This window comes from Tasmannia lanceolata, unplaced genomic scaffold, assembly GCF_043159265.1.
Source record: "Tasmannia lanceolata isolate RefF3 unplaced genomic scaffold, GAP_Taslan_0.1 ptg000020l, whole genome shotgun sequence".
Classification (NCBI taxonomy): domain Eukaryota; kingdom Viridiplantae; phylum Streptophyta; class Magnoliopsida; order Canellales; family Winteraceae; genus Tasmannia; species Tasmannia lanceolata.
In genome coordinates this window covers 21,604,684-21,625,120 of record NW_027518697.1, presented here as the reverse complement: position 1 = coordinate 21,625,120, position 20,437 = coordinate 21,604,684, and the positions used below count along the sequence as shown (strand labels likewise).

Here is a 20,437-nt window from a genome sequence, read left to right as displayed (position 1 = left end):
CACCACGGCGGAGCCGCATCCACTCAGAGTAAGTAGAGTAGATGTGAGTCAGGTTCTCAGCCCCAAAATACGTCACTGCAGTGTGATCCCAGACCTCCTTCGCAGTCGGAAGAAGAATCAGAGTAGAATAAATGTCAGGAGTCATACTCTGCCATAGGAGACTCTGAATCAGTACATCTTCCTGTTCCCAACGGGTATACATAGCAGTGTTTAAAAACGCGGTTTTGACGTGGAACGCGGCCGAAGAAAATCCTTGTCGACTCGACGCGGATGCGGTCAAGAACGCGGTTGACGCGGCCAAGTCAGATGAGTCGTAATTTTTTTTAAATAACTGAAAAAATTCAAAAAAATAGAAATAATGTAAAATTAAGTATTAAAGTATCATTAGTAACTAAATCAATTTTTTTTACTAGTACCCCCTTTAATATCGGCCTATTGGCTATTCAAGTTGCCTATCAAATGGCTGCCTATCAAATGGATGGCTTGGATCATCTAGGCAATTAAAAAAGAAACGGCAAGTGAGGAGTTTAAATGAACATTGTAAGTTGTAATAGCCTGCAAAGCATGCTTCTAGATTTAGAATGATGCATGTGTGGCACTTGTCTCCACAAAATATATTAAATTAATCCCACACAGAATCAGTTGCCGCCCATGCATCATTTATAATTTCAACGGACCGCTAAATTTTTCTGAGTTTTGAACATCGAAAAATCCACCAGCATTTATATCCTTGGCAGTGTGATATAAATGCCATTTACAATTTCAAAGCAATTTGGAAAATGAATTTTCTTTTTCTAAATAACTTATATTAAGGGAAGTGATATATGTGCTCCATTTTTTACTCGGGACAGCCACCTCAAGGTCCTCAAGTGTGTTTGTAGCATTTCTTTAACTTAAAGGGGTTGTCCCATGTAAGAACAAGGGCCCAACGTGTCATTTAATGCACTGTACCCCATTTTTTTTCTTGGGACAGCCACCTTCATGTGTTTATGTCTGTTCTTTTACAAAGATGGGGGGCTGTCCCAGGTAAGACAGGGCCGGATGTATGATTTCCCTAATAAATACTTTATTGTAGGGTTTCATTACCTTAGCAGATAAGGAAACTAGAAAAGAACCTTTCTTCTTCCTCCTAAAAAAGAAATGCACGAAAACCAGAAAGAATTTTTCTTCTTCTGCCGAAAATTGAAAGCCCAACTAGTAGGAAACCCCGCAAGGAGGGTTTATCATAGGCTTTAGATGTGGGCTTGCTTCCACAAAAAGAAGACAATGGATAAAGGCAATGGCAAAAGGTTTTTGCACAAGAAACTAAGGGAGATCGAGCTTTTCTTTGGATGAATAGAAATGTGAGACATTCAACACAGATTTATAGGTATGAATCGTATCATTTTTGTTGAATAAATCAAGCACGGATCTTCTTCTTTTTTTGTCTTTTTAAGCCTTAGATTCAGAAATATGTTTTGGGAAGATCAACCAGTGGGAGAAGTCACGGATCGCCAAGATTCTCCTGCTGGTCGATCCCATCCAAGAGAAAAGTAATATTCATGTTTGACTCGGTCCGGACTCGCCGAGTCTGCTACTCCAAAATGCGGTCTTCACGAAACCGAGTCGACTCGGCCGAGTTCCGTGCCGAGTCAACGAGTTTTTAAACACTGATACATAGGATCCTTAGGTGAAGGAGGATCCTCACGAAGAATGCGTACTTTACCCCGGCCAAGAAGGTGTCTCAATCGCAACCTTTCAGGGTAGGTAGTCGGTTCCATCAAACTTGGCAATATTCAACTATGGATAGGAATTGTCCACATGTGCCAACTGAGAAGACGAAGAAGAAGAGACCGAGGGCGTGGTAGAGGCACTGACCTCAGTGGTCATGCCAATAGAAGAATCAACAATGGTGGGAGGATCCATAATGACAACGAATCTAGAGAACTAGAGAAACCACTACCCACAGGAAAAAAAGGAGTTAAGAGACGAATAGATAGAACCAATTAATCAAAAGAGATGGTCATATGACACTTTCCTAAATGACGGACAAGAATATAGAAAAACCCATCAAGGAACAAGAATCCCCAAGGTGTCAGTACCGATCAAGAACCAGGAAGTCTTCAGTGCATAGTTTTGGGGATGTGGAAAGGCTACCTGCAAACCCAATAATTGATAGGCCAGGAAAAAAAATCGGAAATTCCAGGAAATTTTTGGGGGGTTGCAAAACCAAAATTCCCAAAAAAAAATTTCCGACCTGAGTTTTCTTGGGTACGTAGGGGTGAGAGATCGTGGCCAAGGAAGGTGGGTCTCGTAGTTTTCTGGGGGCTGGGAAGGGTCGTAGGAGGGAGAGGGAGACGTCCAGATGGGGCGGAGGGGGTTGTGTGGTCGTAGGAGGGGGTGGGGGAGGAGGCCTGGTGGGTTAAGTTTTCAGGGGCGTGGGGATGAGAGAGGCGTGGGGGTGCACAGAGAGGCGTGGGGGTGGGGGGATGTTATCAACATATCCACTCTCTGTTCTCATTCCATTTATAAATCAGCATCACAATATTCATGAATATTTTCAAGATTTGTGAATGAGTTTTTTTTAGTCCATGATCAGTACCATCTGTTGAGATATACATCTCATTAATCAGTACCATCTGTTGAGATATACGTCTCGCTCGTGTTTTATTCTTTATGTCTTACATGTAAGGAATTTTGGACTTTATGTATTATCTACCCTCAAGGTTCTGAAAATAGGAATCAAATCGTAAATCGTAACAAGGTTCGAATCGTAAATCGGATCGTAAATCGTAAGATTTTTACAGATTTATATATAAAGATGAGAAAAAATATTAAAAATATATAAAAGGAAAAAAATACGAATAAAATGAGAAATTATCTATTTTCCATTTGTAACTATTAAATTAAATATAAAATTCCATGATTAGTAATCCGAAGCACAAACCATATTCATCGGACAATAAATTACTAAACAAAGTACAAACTATATTCATCCATATAATAAATCATTATATAATTTATCACAACAGTAAACAAAGCCCATACTCAAATCTATAATAATCATCATACAAAGAAATGTCAACAATAAACAAAGCATTTTGAAATGATTTTCATTTTGAAATCACAATCAGTTCTCAAAATCCATAACAGATAGAATCGTAAAAAGCGTAAAAAAAAATTGTAAAAATCGTAAAAATTGCACGATTCTAAGTCGAATCGTAAGATTTTTACGAAAAAAAGATTCTTCGTCCGATTTGAATCATTCAACCCATGAATCAATTTGAATCGTAAGATTCAAATCGTAAATCGTAAGATTTTAACAACATAGTCTACACTTTAGGTCATGTTCGTTTGAGACTGTGGCAACCGATTGTCACCCCCTAATCTGATTATTGGACCTAAAATTAATGTAATTTAAAGTCCAATAATCTGATTTTTTTTATTTTGGGCGTGGGGGCGTGGGGTGGTTGGCAATCGGTTGTCATAATCCCAAAAACAAACAGGGCATTAATGAATAAGAGAAGTGAGTGCTACGCGATTGGTAACACAGCCCGTTCCACAATTTCCTCTTCCTTTATTTCTTGAATAATTCTTCTTTTTATTTTCCTTTTTTTTTAAATAGTAAGAAATATATTAATAGCGAACACAAACCCCACGACCGAGTTGGAAAAGGGAGCGATACAACATGCGAATGGAAATACAATAGAAAAAGACAAACAAATCACAGAAGGAGAAAGTCAAAAATCTCCAAAGACGCTTTGGTGACCCCGTCATTAGCCGACCGACCTGCCTCACTATTTGTGAGCGATGGACATGCTGGAAACAAATGGAATGGCCCTCCACACGGTCACGAATCTCCTCAATAAAGTCTGCAAATCTCCACGGGAATTGCTTGCTACCATCCATCTAATGGTATTAAGGGAATCTCCCTCAACAATCACTCTATCCGGAGGCTATCTCTTGTTGTCCTCAACCCCTGAGGCTTCGTTCACTTGTTTTCTCGATGAATGAAAAGAAAAGAAAGGAAAAGAAACCGTCCTGGGACGCCTTTCTTGTGGCTGTTCACTTGCCCAAAAACCCAGAGAAAGTGACTGAAAGCATGCAGGAAACTGGAAATAAAGATGTTCAGTTGAATAGAAACCCAGTGAAATTAAATATGAATATGATAAAGGTCCTTCCAGGCCTCATCTTGAACAAATTTCATAAAAAACATACATTAGTTATGGCCCACAAGTGGGCCCAAAATAAGTTTGCCACTTATCCATCTAAAATATAAACACCTTAGCTGCAATCCCCACACCAATGGCCAACACAAAAAACCATGGAATAGGACAATTGGAGGCCTCGAGAACCCCAGGGATGTGGATGTCCTCTTTACGATCTTCATGCTTGTCTTCAAAGTGCTCTTCATGGCGTTCGTCAGAGTGGGGAATAACCCTCTGAACTAATGCATTCAACATACGCATTGAAGGCTGCTTCTGCCTCCTCCCTCGTGCCATAGGAACGATAAGATGCTCCACTAAAGTCGTTGACTTGAAGGTGACAGTATGCCCAACTGTCAAATAATCCTACTTGTCTTCCTTTGAAAACCACATAAAATTTCACCTTGACTATTACCTGCTACCCAATAGGAGTGTTTTTTAAACAGGAAGAACATGTAAAATGCTACGAGAGATACTAGGGAAGATACATGAAGAATAAAATATAAAGGATCCAATGTGTACAATTGGCAAACCTATCCATTTCCCATACTAAATTGAAGAAAAAAAAAGATCATCTGCATCCACCTAAATTCAACAAACAAACAATAAGGCAGTAATAATAAGGCAGTGTACGTGAGTTTGTATAGGGGTTTGTATTCATAAAGAAAGACTCAGTTCATATACGAACTCAATCATAAAAACTTTTGGATACACGGCCTATTGGTATACGAACAGTTCCAATAGTTGGATATACGAACAGTTCCAATAGATGGATATACGAACTCAACCATATAGTTCCAAATCCAACAGATGGATATACAAAATCAACAAACAGTTCCAACAATTGGATATTAGTGAGAGATGTATTTACAACTGTTCCAACTGATTCATTTACAACAGTTCCAACTGATGCATTTACAACAGTTCCAACTGATGCACTTACAACAGTTCCAACTGATGCATTTACAATAGTTCCAACAATTCCAACAGTTGGATATCAGTGAGAGATGCATTTACAACAGTTCCAACTGATGCACTTATAACAATTCAAACTGATGCATTTACAATAGTTCCAACAGTTCCAACTGATGCATTTACAACAGTTCAACTTATATTTAGATGTTGGTTCTGTAACTTATATTGGTTCCAACTGATGCATTTAGATTTAGATGTTGGAACTTATGTTGGTTCCAACTGATGCATTTACAACAGCTCCAACTTATATTTAGATGTTGGTTCAATAACTTATATTTGGACTGAGTCTTTCTAAATATAAGTTGGAACTGTTGTAAATGCATCAGTTGGAACTGTTATAAATTAATCGGTTGGAACAGTTGTAAGTGCATCAGTTGGAACAATTGTAAATGCATTAGATAGACCTGTTGGAACTGTTGTAAATGCATCAGTTGGAACTATTGTAAATGAATCAGTTGGAACTTTGTAAATGAATCAGTCGGAACAGTTGTAAATGCATCTCTCACGGATATCCAACTGTTGGAACTATTCTAAGTGTTGGAACTGTTGGTTGATTTTGTATATCCATCTGTTGGATTTGGAACTATATGGTTGAGTTCGTATATCTATCTGTTGGAACTGTTTGTATATCCAAATGTTGAAACTGTTCATATACCAATAGACCGTGTATCCAAAAGTTTTTATGGTTGAGTTTGTATATGAACTGAGTCTTTCTTTATGAATACAAACACATATACAAACCCACATGCACTGCTTATTATTACTGCCTTATTCTTTGTTTGCTGAATTTAGGTGGATGTAGATGATCTTTTTTTCTTCAATTTAGCATGGGTAATGGATATGTTTGCTAATTGTACACATTAGATCATTTATATTTCATTCTTCATGTATCTTCCTTAGTATCTCTCGTAGCATTTTACATGTTTTTCCTGTTTAAAAGACACTCCTATTGGGTAGCAGGTAATGGCCAAGGTGAAATTTTATGTGGTTTTCAAAGAAAAATAGGTAGGCATATTTAACAGTTGGGTACACTGTCACTTTCAAGTCAACGGCTTTAGTGGAGCATCTTATCGTTCCTATGGCACGAGGGAGGAGGCAGAAGCAGCCTTCAATGCGTATGTTGAATGCATCAGTGCAGAGGGCCTTATTCCCCACTCTGATGAACGCCATGAAGAACACTTTGAAGACAAGCGTGAAGATCGCAAAGAGGATATCCACATCCCTGGGGTTTCCGAGGCCTCCAATTGCACTAATCCATAGTTTGTTTTTGTTAGCCATTGGTGTGGGGATTGTAGCTAAGGTGTTAATATTTTAGAATTTAGACGGATATGTAGCAAACTTATTTTGAGTCCACTTGTGGGCCATAACTAATGTATGCTTACATTATGAAATTTGTTCCAGATGAGGCTTAGAAGGACCTTTATCATATTTATATTTAGTTTCCTTGGGTTTCTATGCAACTGAACAGCTTTATTTCCAGTTTTCTACATGCTTTCTGTCGCTTTCTCTGGGTTTCTGGGAAAGTGAACAGCCTCAGGAAAGGCTTCCCAGCACAGTTTCTTTTCCTTTCTTTTCCTTTTTGCCACGTTAGATTCTTTTACTTTCTTTTCTTTTCCTTCATCGAAAAAACAAGTGAACGAACCCTGAATGACTACTCTAACCTCCACCTCACTTGCATCCTTTTCCCCAATGGGTTCGGAGAGAGCCCATTTGGTTTCACCCTCCTCATCTCTAAGCAAGCCTCCCACCCCAGCTGGCCTAGGGTTTCCCATGCCAGACCCGTCAAAATTAAGCTTAAGCCATCCTGGATGAGGCACCCATGACGGTGAAATCAAGGCTTCCCATTTTGCCTCAAAACAAAACTCTTTCCAACATCTAATAATGTCAAAACTAGAATAGAACCTAAAAGGAGAGAGGATCCTCACCCAAGAAGAGACCATATAAATGATCTTTAAGAACGTAAAAGAGGGGTTTTTGGCTCGGTTCATAAATAACCTAGCATTTCTCTCCTTCCATATGAACCATAATGTCGTGGCCATTGACGATCACCATAAAATTCTACCTTAGAGAGGCCAAGGAACAGAGAACCAAATATTCAATAAATCTGACAATCAACGGGGGGAATCCCAACACATCCCGAACTTATCTAATATTCCGCACCAAACCTCTCTTGCAAAAGGGCAATGAAGCAAGAGATGACGGATAGATTCACCACTCCTTACACACAACGTGCAATGGTCAATGATCCACATTTGGCAGCTACGCAAATGATCAATCGTTTGAATTTTATCCTCCTCCTTCAAACTTCTACAAAAATCTACATGGTACTAAAGCGGATCTAGATCCAAGGAAACCTAGATTTATTGTCTCCACATCTGGGAAGCACCAAAGATCCCAAAAGAAGCATTTCTTGGACTAAAGGAAGAAGGCCCAACTATTTCAAGTCCGCGTGGCTGACGATATCAGTCATACACACATATCCCATAAGATCCGAAGTGGATGATTGGATTTAGATAGATCCCATCTAAGAGGTATTTATGATGATTTTTAATAAATATTTTGAGTGATTTTATGAAGATAAAAAAGTTCCATATTTTTGAAATGCAAGAGGTTAGATTTGGAGTATTTCGATCTGATTTTCTCTGGACAAGCTTTATTTTAGGAAAATCAAGGGAGACAAAAAACCCATTGTTTCCATATTGTTATGGTGCAAACAACCAAGTGATATGAATTACATCTGATCAGTTTTGAAAATGGCCGACCCTTTGGAGCCATTTTATCGTGCAGAGACATATTTTCAATTTTTTCGTTGAAAATTTAATTTTAAATAGGTTGAAAAAAACAGGAAATTTGTAGTGATTTTTTCCTTGTGGTTTGAAGTTGGATCATCTCTGAAGGCATGAAATTGACAAATTCAACCCAGGGAAGTAGTCATACAAACACCATGGGTCCAGATCACGACCATCAAATTAGATGGAACAAACTCTCTTGAATGGTCATAGTCAACAAAGATGTTTTATACTAGCAGATCCAAGTTGAGAAATAATAATGGGTGAATCAAAGAATTGAAGGAGGATCCCAATAATGACAAATGGGAATTTGAGAGCCTTACGGTCATCTCGTAGTTGTTGCATTCAACGCAGCACGGCATGAGGGTGTGATAATTATTCTTGGGGATTGAAAGGATGTGATGCAAGACAATTGAAGGTTGAACTAATACTTCGCTCTGACCGTAAGGTTCCCTGCATATTTGTTACATTACGATTGCAAGATATATTGCATAGTTACCATATTAAAAAAATCTGATGCAGGATGGATCTATAGACGGGCTATTAGGGGCGAAAAGGATGGGTAAAAATTAAAGTTTTAGATCCTTAAAAGATGACTAGATTGGGATTTTATTTTTATTTTATTTTTTTTAGATTTAGGATAGGTTTCGAGTGGTTTAGACATGTCGGGAAGTTGTAGAAGGATATGTTGGGAAGCAGTAAAACGAGTTTTGGGGCAAAACAAGAGAGATACGGAATAGGGTGGATTTGAATGATATTTGTAAGGTTGGAAAAATATTTTTATGGATATTTTAGGGGTTATGGGTGCAAGATATGTGGAAAATAATGCAAGAGTGCTTTAGGCAAGAAGGTGGTTTATTGGAAGAAAAAAAAAAGAAACATGAAAGAGATAGATAGAAAGCTCATAATCTCACCCAATGTTCTGAAAATTGGAATCGTATCGTAAATCGTAAGAGGGGTCGAATCGTATCGAATCGTAAATCGTAAGATTTTTCAGATTTATATATAAAAATCAGAAAAATAAATAAAAAATAGGAAAAATTATAAATAAGAATAAAAAGAGTAATTATCAATTTGAAATTTTTTAGAAACGGTTGGAAAAGAATTTTTTCTTTCATAATTTGAAGCTTCTACATTGCTGATTACATATGGGGAAAAAAAGAGAATTGAATCACTCACAGTTCAAGTATTATTTACAGAATTATAGGGGGACTTTTAATTTTGAATCATATCCCTAAAATTTATCATTTGCCACTAGATTGGGAAAAAAAATTCTCAAGAAATGATTTTTGAACAATCACACTGCCTATTTATTTTGGATTTTAAGAATTGATTGGAGTCCAATCGGTTCTCAAAATCCAAAACAAACAGAGCCTAACTCCAAATCAGTACTCAAAATCGAAAATAAACATGGCCTGAACATTAGAAAAAATCAGGCTTTCAAAATCCAAATTGATTTGTTTTGAGAAGGTATTGTTTGTTTTGGATTTTGAGAACCAACTCCAATCGGTTCTCAAAATCCGAAAAAAACAGGGGGTTGAGGCAAAGAAATACAAAAAATACAAAAAAAGAAAATAAAACAGGGGGTTGAGGCATACCTGATATCTTCTTCTTCTTCTTCTTCTTGGACCAGTGGAGGAGAAACGAGTGGGGGAGGCGTATGGAATACGGAGGTTTTTCTTTCGTCTCACAGAACCCTAACTCGATGGAATAAGACTTCGTATGGATTAAAAAAGGCGTATTAAAACCTTTACGTAAGTTGTGGGGCCCACTGGAATCATAACATTAAAAAGGGCATATAAAATAAGGTAAAATACACTTTGTAAATGAATCGTACGATTCAAGTATGAATCGTACGATTCTTTCAGAAAACAATTCACTGTTGCGATTTAAATCGTTTGCCATACGATCCGATTCAAATCGTACAATTTGAATCGTAAATCATACGATTTTGATAACCTTGATCTCACCAAACAAAAACCCAAGGCATCGCACCATGGGGTTCATAGGTGTCACACGTTTGCAAGGAGTAGACATCACATCCACGCAAGAGGAAAATCTTCAAATCCTTTTTCATTCATCATTGCGAGGCCAACCCGAACCCAACCCGAGGAGCCATTTGCTCAACCCGAACCAGACTCGACCCCAACCCGAGGAACCATTTGCTCAACCCGAACCGGACCCGATTTTCAAATCGGGTCGGGTTGATCCCCCTTTAGGCTTTAAGCCTTTTAATGTTTCTAACTTTTCATCTTTCCATGTGCCTCGAAAACTTAACAAACAAGTAACGTGAAAGGGGGGATTTTAATATTTTATGCATCAGAGGGATAATATCATTCCTTTTTTAGTTTTTTGACTTTTACTATTTAGGTAATGTTAAAAGTAAAGTAGAAAATTAAAATTTTTGAGAGGGAAAATCAAAAAGGCAAATTTTTAACTTTCATTTTAAGTATATTTTATTATTTTAAAAATAAAAGTCGGGTTTCGGGTCGGGTCGGGTTCCCGACACCCTGTGGGACTCAATCCCGCGAGAGGGGTGAGGCGCGAGCCGCCACGCTCTCTTGGTCTCTCGTACCCACGCGATTGGCGTGTGCTTTTTATTATTGATTTTAATTACTCAACCAAGCAGGCAGCAACCAAGCCATAGGGTGCAAACAAACGTGCAACCCAGTACCCATAAGGGCAGGGGTAAGCCGTCGAGCCTAGCAAGGTATGATTTAATTCATCTTTTCCGTGAACTTAGGATCACTAAGGCAATCCGAATTCCACGCAAAAGAGAGTGACAGAGTCGCCACCTAGATGAGGGATCTAGGACCCATAATTGACCAGAAATCTAGACTCGTTACTTGGTTACGAGAATGGAAGGTATGGGGAGTTACCACCACATGCACCATTCCTGCCCGATAATCGGTCTTCAATTCCAAAAGTTAACTCTTTTGAATTTCTTTTAAATGGCTCATTTAACTCTATATTAATGTGCGAACTATGTGACATGCATCCTAAGATCTAATTTCAATGTAATTCCTAAATGTGTATCTTGATTTTCTTAATTTGTTTGAATTCAATCTAAGTGAAAATTCTCATAAAATTCTAATTTCATGAAAAGTCCTAAGTGATTTAATTACTTTTAATTTAAGGATTAATGTACAAAACCCCACCACTTATGTGTGGAGCCGACTCGTGATTGGTATGACATCAAGCATCCAAGCTGCCTACATACCCAAGCCTCACTGGGATCAGAGTCGACGTAGTTCGGTGCACCTGAACTAAGCTACTTATGCCTAACTCATCTACGACACCGATCTAGACTGGATTGACTGTTTCAACAGTTTTAAGAGAAATTATTTAATTCAAGTTGAAGATTTTATTATCCTAGGACTTCATCTAAGATGCTATATGGTCATATTTAAGTGCAAGACGTCCCTTAGACTAATGCAGGTTAACCTACATCCTAGGTAACTAGGTTTGTCCTATGAGAAAAGTGAGGTGACTAGTGTAACTAGATCTATGGCACGGTTGCTATCCATAGCAAACGCCAGTGATCGAGTTAATTCGATTTGTTGAACTTAATGATTTTCAATTTTTGAGGATTTTTTATTCCTAAACATCTAAGGAATACCAAAGGCTCTATGGTTCGCAAGTTTCGGCCTCGAATCGCAACCATAGAAAGGAATCGTGCTCTCAACACTTGTATAATTTAGCACGTAAATTATAGTATCTTATTGCCTGGAATATTTCTCAGGATTTTCGTGGACAGTGGACCTCGGAGCCAATATCATACTATAATTTACACACTCAAATTATGCAGGATTAATCGCAATTAGTATACGATTACGGTTGCGATCTTGGCAGTTAAATTGTCACAGAATAGCCAATTTACAAAGGCAATCTATGAACCCTATGGTTTCTGTTTCAAAAAAGTTAGGGATTGAATTTATGATGAAAAGTTAAGGTTTTTTGGAGATTTTTACTGACTTTTGTATTGATTTGCTATTAAATTGTGATTTAATATCATTAAGACCAGATTGCTAGGATTAGACAGTAATCCTAAGCAATCGAACTCCAACTCAGTTAAAACTTTTCCAGTAATAAGATATGGATGATTGTGGCTTACGGTAAAATTTTCATGAATTATCATTAAGATTTGATATCAATTTCTGATTTTTTAAAATTCAAATCAGATTATAGATTAACACAGTAACCTATATCATATCAATTTTAAATTAATCCAAACTTTTACAGAATAAAGATATAGATGATTAAATCTTACTGAAAAATTTGCATGAGTTAGCATTAAGATTAGATATCAATTTGTGATTTTTCAAAATTCAAATCACATTATAGATTAACACAGCAACCTATAGTATATCAATTTCAAATCAACTTAAACTCTTACAGTCTAAAGATAATCATGATATTAGACTACTGTATGACTTTCATGGATTTTTATTACGATTTGATGCCCATTTAAATTGACACAAAAATAAGATGAAACTAAAGAATTACTTAAAAAGCAAACATAATGGTATCCTAAAATCAAATAAAAACTTCCAGTAGATATATAATAGATTATAAATTTTCTATCAAAATTTCAAAACTTAGAAATTAAATCTCCTCAATAAAATTGGTTTTTAAATATAAGAGATCAATTTGTTTCCTAGGCGTTAAAACCCGTTTATTAAAATAAATTGTAAAACCTTATGAAATCTTTGCAAAATCAATTAAAAATATTTCTCTAACATTGCAGTAACCAAAGTTACTGGTTTGTAAAGAAAAATTTTAAAAATATATTAATTTAATAAGAAAAGAATTATGGCACGTAAAACGGGGAAGCGATTAGAAAACAGTAAAAACCATATTTTTTTAAAAATATTTTTCAATGGAAACTTCCATTTATTATTATTATGCTTTAATTCTGAAAAGTTTCATCAATTTTTAAAATGATTTGGTATTTATTAAAAATAGCCGAAATTTAAAATAATTAATAATCCGATTAAATAAACTCCAAAAAATATGAAAATTTTTGGGTGATCTAAAAACCTTGTAAAACTGCTGGAAACAAACTTTCACTAAATTTGGACATGATTTGATATACTTTTGGTTCCATTCATCAAGAAATAACCCTTTTCGGGGTTATTCTTTGAAAAATAAAATGAAAAATAAAACGGCTGAACCGCAGTTGGAAATTAAGTTTCCAATAGTTTTGTATTTTATATAAAACCCAGAAAATATCAGTTTTTAAAAAGAACCATGTTTTCAAACACTTGCTTTGATAATCTAATTTAAATCCATATTGAATAAAAACAAAAGAAAACCATTTTTAAATGGAGGAAAATTAATTTTTGGATCAAATTTTGGATTTTGAAAACTCATAATCTATATTATAACATACTGGAATTTCAAAGAAAAACTCGTTGATTTGACCCATCAAAATTAAAACCCTAGCATGCTTTTTCTACTTCACAAAGATGAGGAATCCTTACCGTTAATCGCGATCCTTGTCTCTAGGGTTGCTGATCCAAGATATACGCTTTATCCAACCCTTTTATACGCTAAAAAATGATTCAAAGAACCCTCCAATAATCTTTGATTGTGTGATGCCTTGGAGAAGAAGAAGGAATTCAAGAATTCCTTTTGTGAAGAACACTTGAGAGAGAGATCACACCTCAAGAGAGAAGAAGTTTTTTTTTTTCTTCTTAGGAGGAGAGAGAAAAATGACGAATTTGGATTTTTTTCAATCCTTTCTAGCATTGTTTGCTTTGATTTTTATACAAAAAAAGCTAGGGTTAAGAGAGAAATAGTAATTTCCAATGTGAGAGCTCCCTTTTTGGCTTGTTTCCAATTTTCCCCTCTTGCTTTCTTTCTTTCTTATTTTCAAATTAGATTTGATTCCAATCTTAATTTCTTATCAATCAAGATATGCTATTCACATTCCACATTGCTTCTTTGGAAGAAAACCTTTTTAAGCAATCATTCATCTTTTCCTTCTTTCCTTCTTTTCATTTTTTATTCTTTTTATTTTTCTTTTAACAAATATGATGTCACAATGATGTCACCATTGTGACATCATCAAGGTTGGGTGCTCAACTCATGTGGGTCAACCATGTGGGCCGCCCACCATGGTGGTTGACCCATATGGGTGAACCCACATGAGCTCCATCTTTGCGGGCTTTAGCCCAATGAGTCATTTCACACGGGTTTCGGGTTTTTTCGTAAAAAATCAATAAAATCTTTCTAAATTCAACATTCTATATATGGACCCAACCCATTTGACATTTATGGTGCATCCCTCACACATGATCGGACCATCTTTTTTGGAAAATAACTTTTCGGACCAAAATGCCCCTATTTGACCGTTAGACATCCAAACGCGACCAAAATACCCTCAGATTGATTCACTCCTAAAGGGAAAAATAAAAATGGGAAGTCTTTGTGGTCAAACTTCAAAAATAGAAACTTTTAAAATTGGGTCATTTCGGTGAGCAATATTAAACAGGATCATTTGGTATCCTTTGAAAATACCCAAAATGCCCTCAACACTTAGAATTTCCAAATTAAGCGAAACACCTGAGAAATTCTAAATTTAGCAGGTTTTCCAAAAGTCAGGAAATCATTCATAATCTCCCAGAAATATTTCGAGGATCAAAAGAATTACACAGGAAAAGACCAAATTACCCCGAGGTGCTAGAATTTGGCGAGACTAGGGAAAACCCTGAGAAATTCTAAAAATAGCAGCTTTTTCAAAATTTGTAAAATCACTCAAGATTTCTCAAATATAACTTGGGGGTCAAATGAGACACATCGGGAATGACCAAAATACTCCTGCAGTTCAAAATAGGCAAAAATGAGGGAAACCCTGAAAATTCTAAAAATAGCAGGTTTTTTTCATTTGCTTGGAAACTTGACTTTCATCTTCTAGAGGCCAAAGGAACCCCTTAGAGACTTTCAGGATCGCGAATCAACTTCAAAACTCCCATAATGAAATAAAATCTACCCTAAAATGCATGGATGCCTAATCTAATGTTGAATACGGATTCAACACTTGATGATACTACCGAATCTTTTGCTTTTTAAAGCGTAGCAAAATGGGGGTGTCTACAACCCCAACCCGAATTCAAATCGGGTTGAGTTTTTCCAACCCGAACCCAACTCGGATTTCGAAAAACCCGACCCGACCCGGTAAAAAATCGGGCTCAACCCAACCCGAGTTGCACCCCTAATAAAAAGTGCGAGGGGGATTAGAATATATAATAAAAAAAGAGAACTAGAAAGTTCTAAAACCCTAAAACAAAAACACAACACTTTTGAACAAAAATAACATAAAAATCTCTCTCCCACTTAAAATTCCCATAATAAATATGTGGGGTCTATTCCAAACACGCATAAGTGAAAGAAACCAAGTGATGTTAGTGGGAAAAGACTGTGGTGCCCCTACTATAACTCAAGGGACTTAAAAGACACCTAAAAATAAAAATTTAGACATTAGGAGGGTCCCCATCAGGATGTGTGGAAAATTGTGACAAAAACATACTCACAAGTATGATATTAATAGGGTCTACCAGTTGCATCAACATGTCTAAAATCTTACTCAGTGAGAGGAATACAATGATATCCTTCTGAGTAAATGGGCAACTACTTCACTATCAACCAAAAGCTTCCAATGTTGAAGACATGAGGAGTCAAACTGATCAAAGAAGAATTTTTGAGATTTTAGCAAAGTTGAATGTATATTGCAAGTTATAGAGGTTCAAAGTTCTGGGAAATGATTCTCTTCCTATTCTTGAAGTTGTCTACAATCATATTCATGTTGAGGGCCAAGGCTACCAGGAGTGTGTTATGTGCATATAATTATGGTGCATATGGGTAGTTATAATCTAATTATTATCTAGTTGTGCGAATGTGTTTTTAGAGTTATGGGTGTTAGTTATGGTGTATGTGTTTATGGTAGTGGTGTTAGTTGTGAGTGGGGAAGTGGATGGGTGATGTGTAACTACTTTCTGTTAGTATTTAAGTAGTTGTATTATAATGAAATGAGAAAGAAGATGAATTTTAAAACAGCAAACGCAACTTTGTTTTGGAGGGTCATGGCGCCTCTCGAATTGAGCCATTAGGAGGTCTGATTGCCTCGAATCAACCATTCCCCTCTTTATTTCTCTTTTATTTAGTTTATCTGTGTTACGGCGGATTAGGCACGTAACAATTGGTATCAGAGCGGTAGATCTTGCGCCGTCAGAGCTTTTGGAATCCCTACGTGATGATTTCCGGCAAATCAAAGTGAAGTTTTTTGAAATGATGGAGAAGCACTAGCGAATCATGGAAGGCTTGGAAAAAATCAGCAAAGAGATGAAAGAAATGCGTAAAGACAGAGAAAAATTAAATCTTGAGAAAGTTGATTCTCACGTAGAGAAAACTGTGAAAATCAATGGCGACAAGGATGAAAAATTATATTCCCTTCCAACTTTGAGAGCAACAAATTTTGAAAGCGGGGTTCGAAAGATCACGGTCGTTACTTTTGAAGAATACAGAGGTCTAAAGTTGACTGTGTTTCTCAATCGAAGTGTGCCCAACAAGATTTGGGACCCTGGCGGAATATAGTCTTTTCTGCAGTATTTTGACATTGAGGACAAGGTCGATTCTAAGGAGGAAGGAATGTTATGTGCATATAATTATGGTGCATATGGGTAATTATAATCTAATTATTATCTAGCTGTGGGAATGTGTTTTTATAGTTATGGGTGTTAGTTATGGTGTATGTGTTTATGGTGGTGGGTGTTAGTTGTTGATGGTGCGTGTTGTAAGTGGGGAAGTGGATGGGTGATGTGTAACTACTTTGTATTAGTATTTAAGTATTTGTATTATAATGGAATGAGAAAGAAGATGAATTTTAAAACAGCAAAGGCAACTTTGTTTTGGAGGGTCATGGCTTCTCTCGAATTGAGCCATTAGGAGGTCCGATTGCCTCGAATCAACCATTCCCCTCTCTAATTCTCTTTTATTTAGTTTATCTGTGTTACGGCCGATTAGGCATGTAACAATTGGTATCAGAGCAGTAGATCTTGTGCCATGGCTTCATCGTCAGAGCATTTGGAATCCCTACGCGATGATTTTCGGCAAATCAAAGTGAAGTTTTTTTAAATGATGGAGGAGCACTGGCGAATCCTAGAAGGCTTGGAAAAAATCAACAAAGAGATCAAAGAAATACGTAAAGACGGAGAAAAATTAAATCTTGAGAAAGTTGATGCTCACGTAGAGAAAACTGTGATAATCAATGGCGACAAGGATGAAAAATTATATTCCCTTCCAACTTTGAGAGCAACAAATTTTGAAAGCGGGGTTCGAAAGATCACGGTCGTTACTTTTGAAGAATACAGAGGTCTAAAGTTGACTGTGTTTCTCAATCGAAGTGTGCCCAACAAGATTTAGGACCCTGGCGGAATATAGTCTTTTCTACAGTATTTCAACATTGAGGACAAGGTCGATTCTAAGGGGGAAGGAATGTTATGTGCATATAATTATGGTGCATATGGATAGTTATAATCTAATTATTATCTAGTTCTAGGAATGTGTTTTTAGAGTTATGGGTGTTAGTTATGGTGTAAGTGTTTATGGTAGTGGGTGTTAGTTGTTGATGGTGTGTGTTGTAAGTGGGGAAGTGGAGGAGTGATGTGTAACTACTTTGTGTTAGTATTTAAGTAGTTGTATTATAATGAAATGAGAAAGAAGATGAATTTTAAAACAGCAAAGGCAACTTTGTTTTGGAGGGTCATGGCTCCTCTCGAATTGAGCCATTAGGAGGTCCGATTGCCTCGAATCAACCATTCCCCTCTCTATTTCTCTTTTATTTAGTTTATCTGTGTTACGGTCGATTAGGCACGTAACAGAGTGCCAATGCAAATCCTTCATGAGTAGGTGCTACTCTTACTGAGGTATCTGCCCCCAACTTTAGATTAAGAGAGAGGCGATGAGAACTATGAACACAAGCCTGATTATACTACAAAAGCAGTAAAGAGAATAAAACAAAAACATAGAACACGACAAGATTTATGGTGGTGCAACGGTGTGCATACGTCCACAGGGGAGATAAGAAGATTTCTACTATCTTTGAGATTAGGGTTACAAGATATTCGCTCCCTCACCAGTCACTACTCTCAAAATCCAAAACTTTAATTGCTTCACGTCACTTTAAAAACGAACCCACCAAGGGAATATAAATAGTCATTGTAACTATAAAAACTATCACCCAAAAAAAAATGAAGCCCCCAAGAGAATATAAATAACCATTGTAAATATAAGTAGCGAATGTGTAATGTATTATATGTTGTGAAAAAAAACCCGAGTAGCAATCTGCAGTTTCAATGGCAAAGCAAAACAAAACAGGCAAACACACGAAGACACACAGATTTGCGTAGAAAATCCACTATATGAACTGGAGATTACAAGATAAAATCAGTTTTTTTTTTTTTTTTGGGAGTGGCGTACAAGAAAAAATCAGTATCTCTCATCAAACCTGAGCTCTCAACCCTTTTACGAAAAACCTAGAATACGAAATAAGCACAAAAACCCCTTATATAAAGTGGGTCAAACTCACTTAAATAGCGGGTCGGGCCAGGTTGAATTCAATACGCCCAACTCAACATTTTATTATAGGGCCGAATCCCTCAGTTCTCACTTCATAATCCATGAAAAGTATCATTTGTTTTATGTCTTCTAAATTAAAATCCCTCAAAAAGTCTTTGTAAAATTTATATAGATCACTATGTATTATTAAGAAGAATGACTTCAAATCAGAAATAAACAATTCCCAGTTTTATTGTTCGAACAAAAGGGGGGGGGGGGGAATAGAAGAAGAAACCAATTAGAGAAAGACGCATATATTTCCAAAAAAGATTTGTTTTCCCTTTTTCTGCTTGCCAAGAGGACATACATTACACTCACAAGATAGACAAAATACAGTGCAGAAATTACATAAACAAAATCAACTCTGTTTGAAATGCCCAAAAAGAAGAAAAAAGAAAGAAAGAAAATCGAAGCGGAAAGGAATAATAATTGGATTACTTGGAGTATGGAGAAATGGGGAAGAAAAGGATAAGAGAGCACCTGCCATATCCTTTTTCTGTTTCATCACTTTCTACTGTAATGATGATTTTTATATCCATGTGGAAGTTAAATTTACTGAAATGCCCCAAACCTTTTTTCTGTTTTTCACTCTTTTTACAGGCAGATTTTATATGGTGTAAGCCTTTATACCTTATGGTACCTTATTTTCTAAAAGTACTGTACGGACCACACTATAGGATGATCCAAACCGTCCATATGATGGGACATAACGTAAATAGGTTGTGCCCATAAAATCATTTCCATAGGATGATCTAAGTCCTCCAATCTATAGAGATTTCCATAATATGCAGTTCATCTATAGATCAGAGGGTTGGGAACATCCTATGGAAATAATTTTTTGGGCACAACCTATTTACGTTATGGCCCATCATATGGACGGTTTTGATCATCCTATAGTGTGATCGTCCACTCAAACTCTCACTGTTTTTAGGCTTTTACACAATAAACAGGGTGGCCAAGTAACATAGAGTGAGAAAAAGAGGCGAATGAATGTATCATTTTCCTTGGGAAATGATATACCCCCCCCCCCCTAAACGGATAAAATCCCCCCAATCCCATGTTTGGTTGCTTTCTGGTTGCCAATAAAAATTTTGTTGTAGGAAGTTTTAGTAAAATTTCAGTCCCATCCCATATTTGGTTGCTTTTTAGCACTAGAAGTTTTTTAATCTCACTCTTGTAATGATTGCCTTTTCATCCCAATCCAAAATAATCCGAGAAACCAAAAATAAGCTTGAGAAGAATTTTTTTTCTTCCCAACAGTTCAAGCAACCGGTCAAAGTTTTTTTTTCCCACCATAGTCCGGTCAACCAAACATGGGATTTTTATTTTACCGGGATACTTCTAGGACTTTTTTCCCCCCACCAATCTCCTTGGATTTTTTTTCTCCCACATAAATCCCAGGAACTAAAAAAATCCCGGCAACCAAAAAATCCCAGCAACTTTTTTATTTTAACGTTTTCAGTGGATGGTTCACTGCTTGAGGATAAATTCACCCTTGTTTAGTTGCCGGGTTTTTTTTGGTTCCTGGGATTTATGTGGGAGAAAAAAAAATCCAAGGAGATTGGTGAGAAAAAAAAGGTCCTAGACGTATCCCGGTAAAATAAAAATCCCATGTTTGGTTGACCGGACTATGGTGGGAAAAAAAAAACTTTGTTTGGTTGCTTTAACTGTTGGGAAGAAAAAAATTCTTCTCAAACTAATTTTTGGTTCCTGAGATTATTATGGTTCCTGGGATTATTTTGGGATGGGATGAAAAGGCAGTCATTACAAGAGTGAGATTAAAAAATTTACCACAGAAGCAATCATTATAAGAGTGGGATTAAAAAAATTCTAGTGCTAAAAGGCAACCAAACATGGGATGGGACCAAAATT

At 36.6% G+C, this 20,437-nt stretch overlaps 1 long non-coding RNA gene across 1 annotated transcript in view; it reads right to left on the bottom strand.

The window, feature by feature from the left end:
- LOC143855208 (uncharacterized) overlaps positions 1–19,062 on the bottom strand; it is a 33,824-nt gene extending 14,762 nt beyond the window's left edge. Inside the window, exon 1 of the long non-coding RNA XR_013237732.1 lies at positions 19,004–19,062. This is a non-coding gene — a long non-coding RNA (uncharacterized LOC143855208). The remainder of the gene's footprint in view (positions 1–19,003) is intronic.
- Between the last annotated feature and the right edge of the window lie 1,375 nt (positions 19,063–20,437).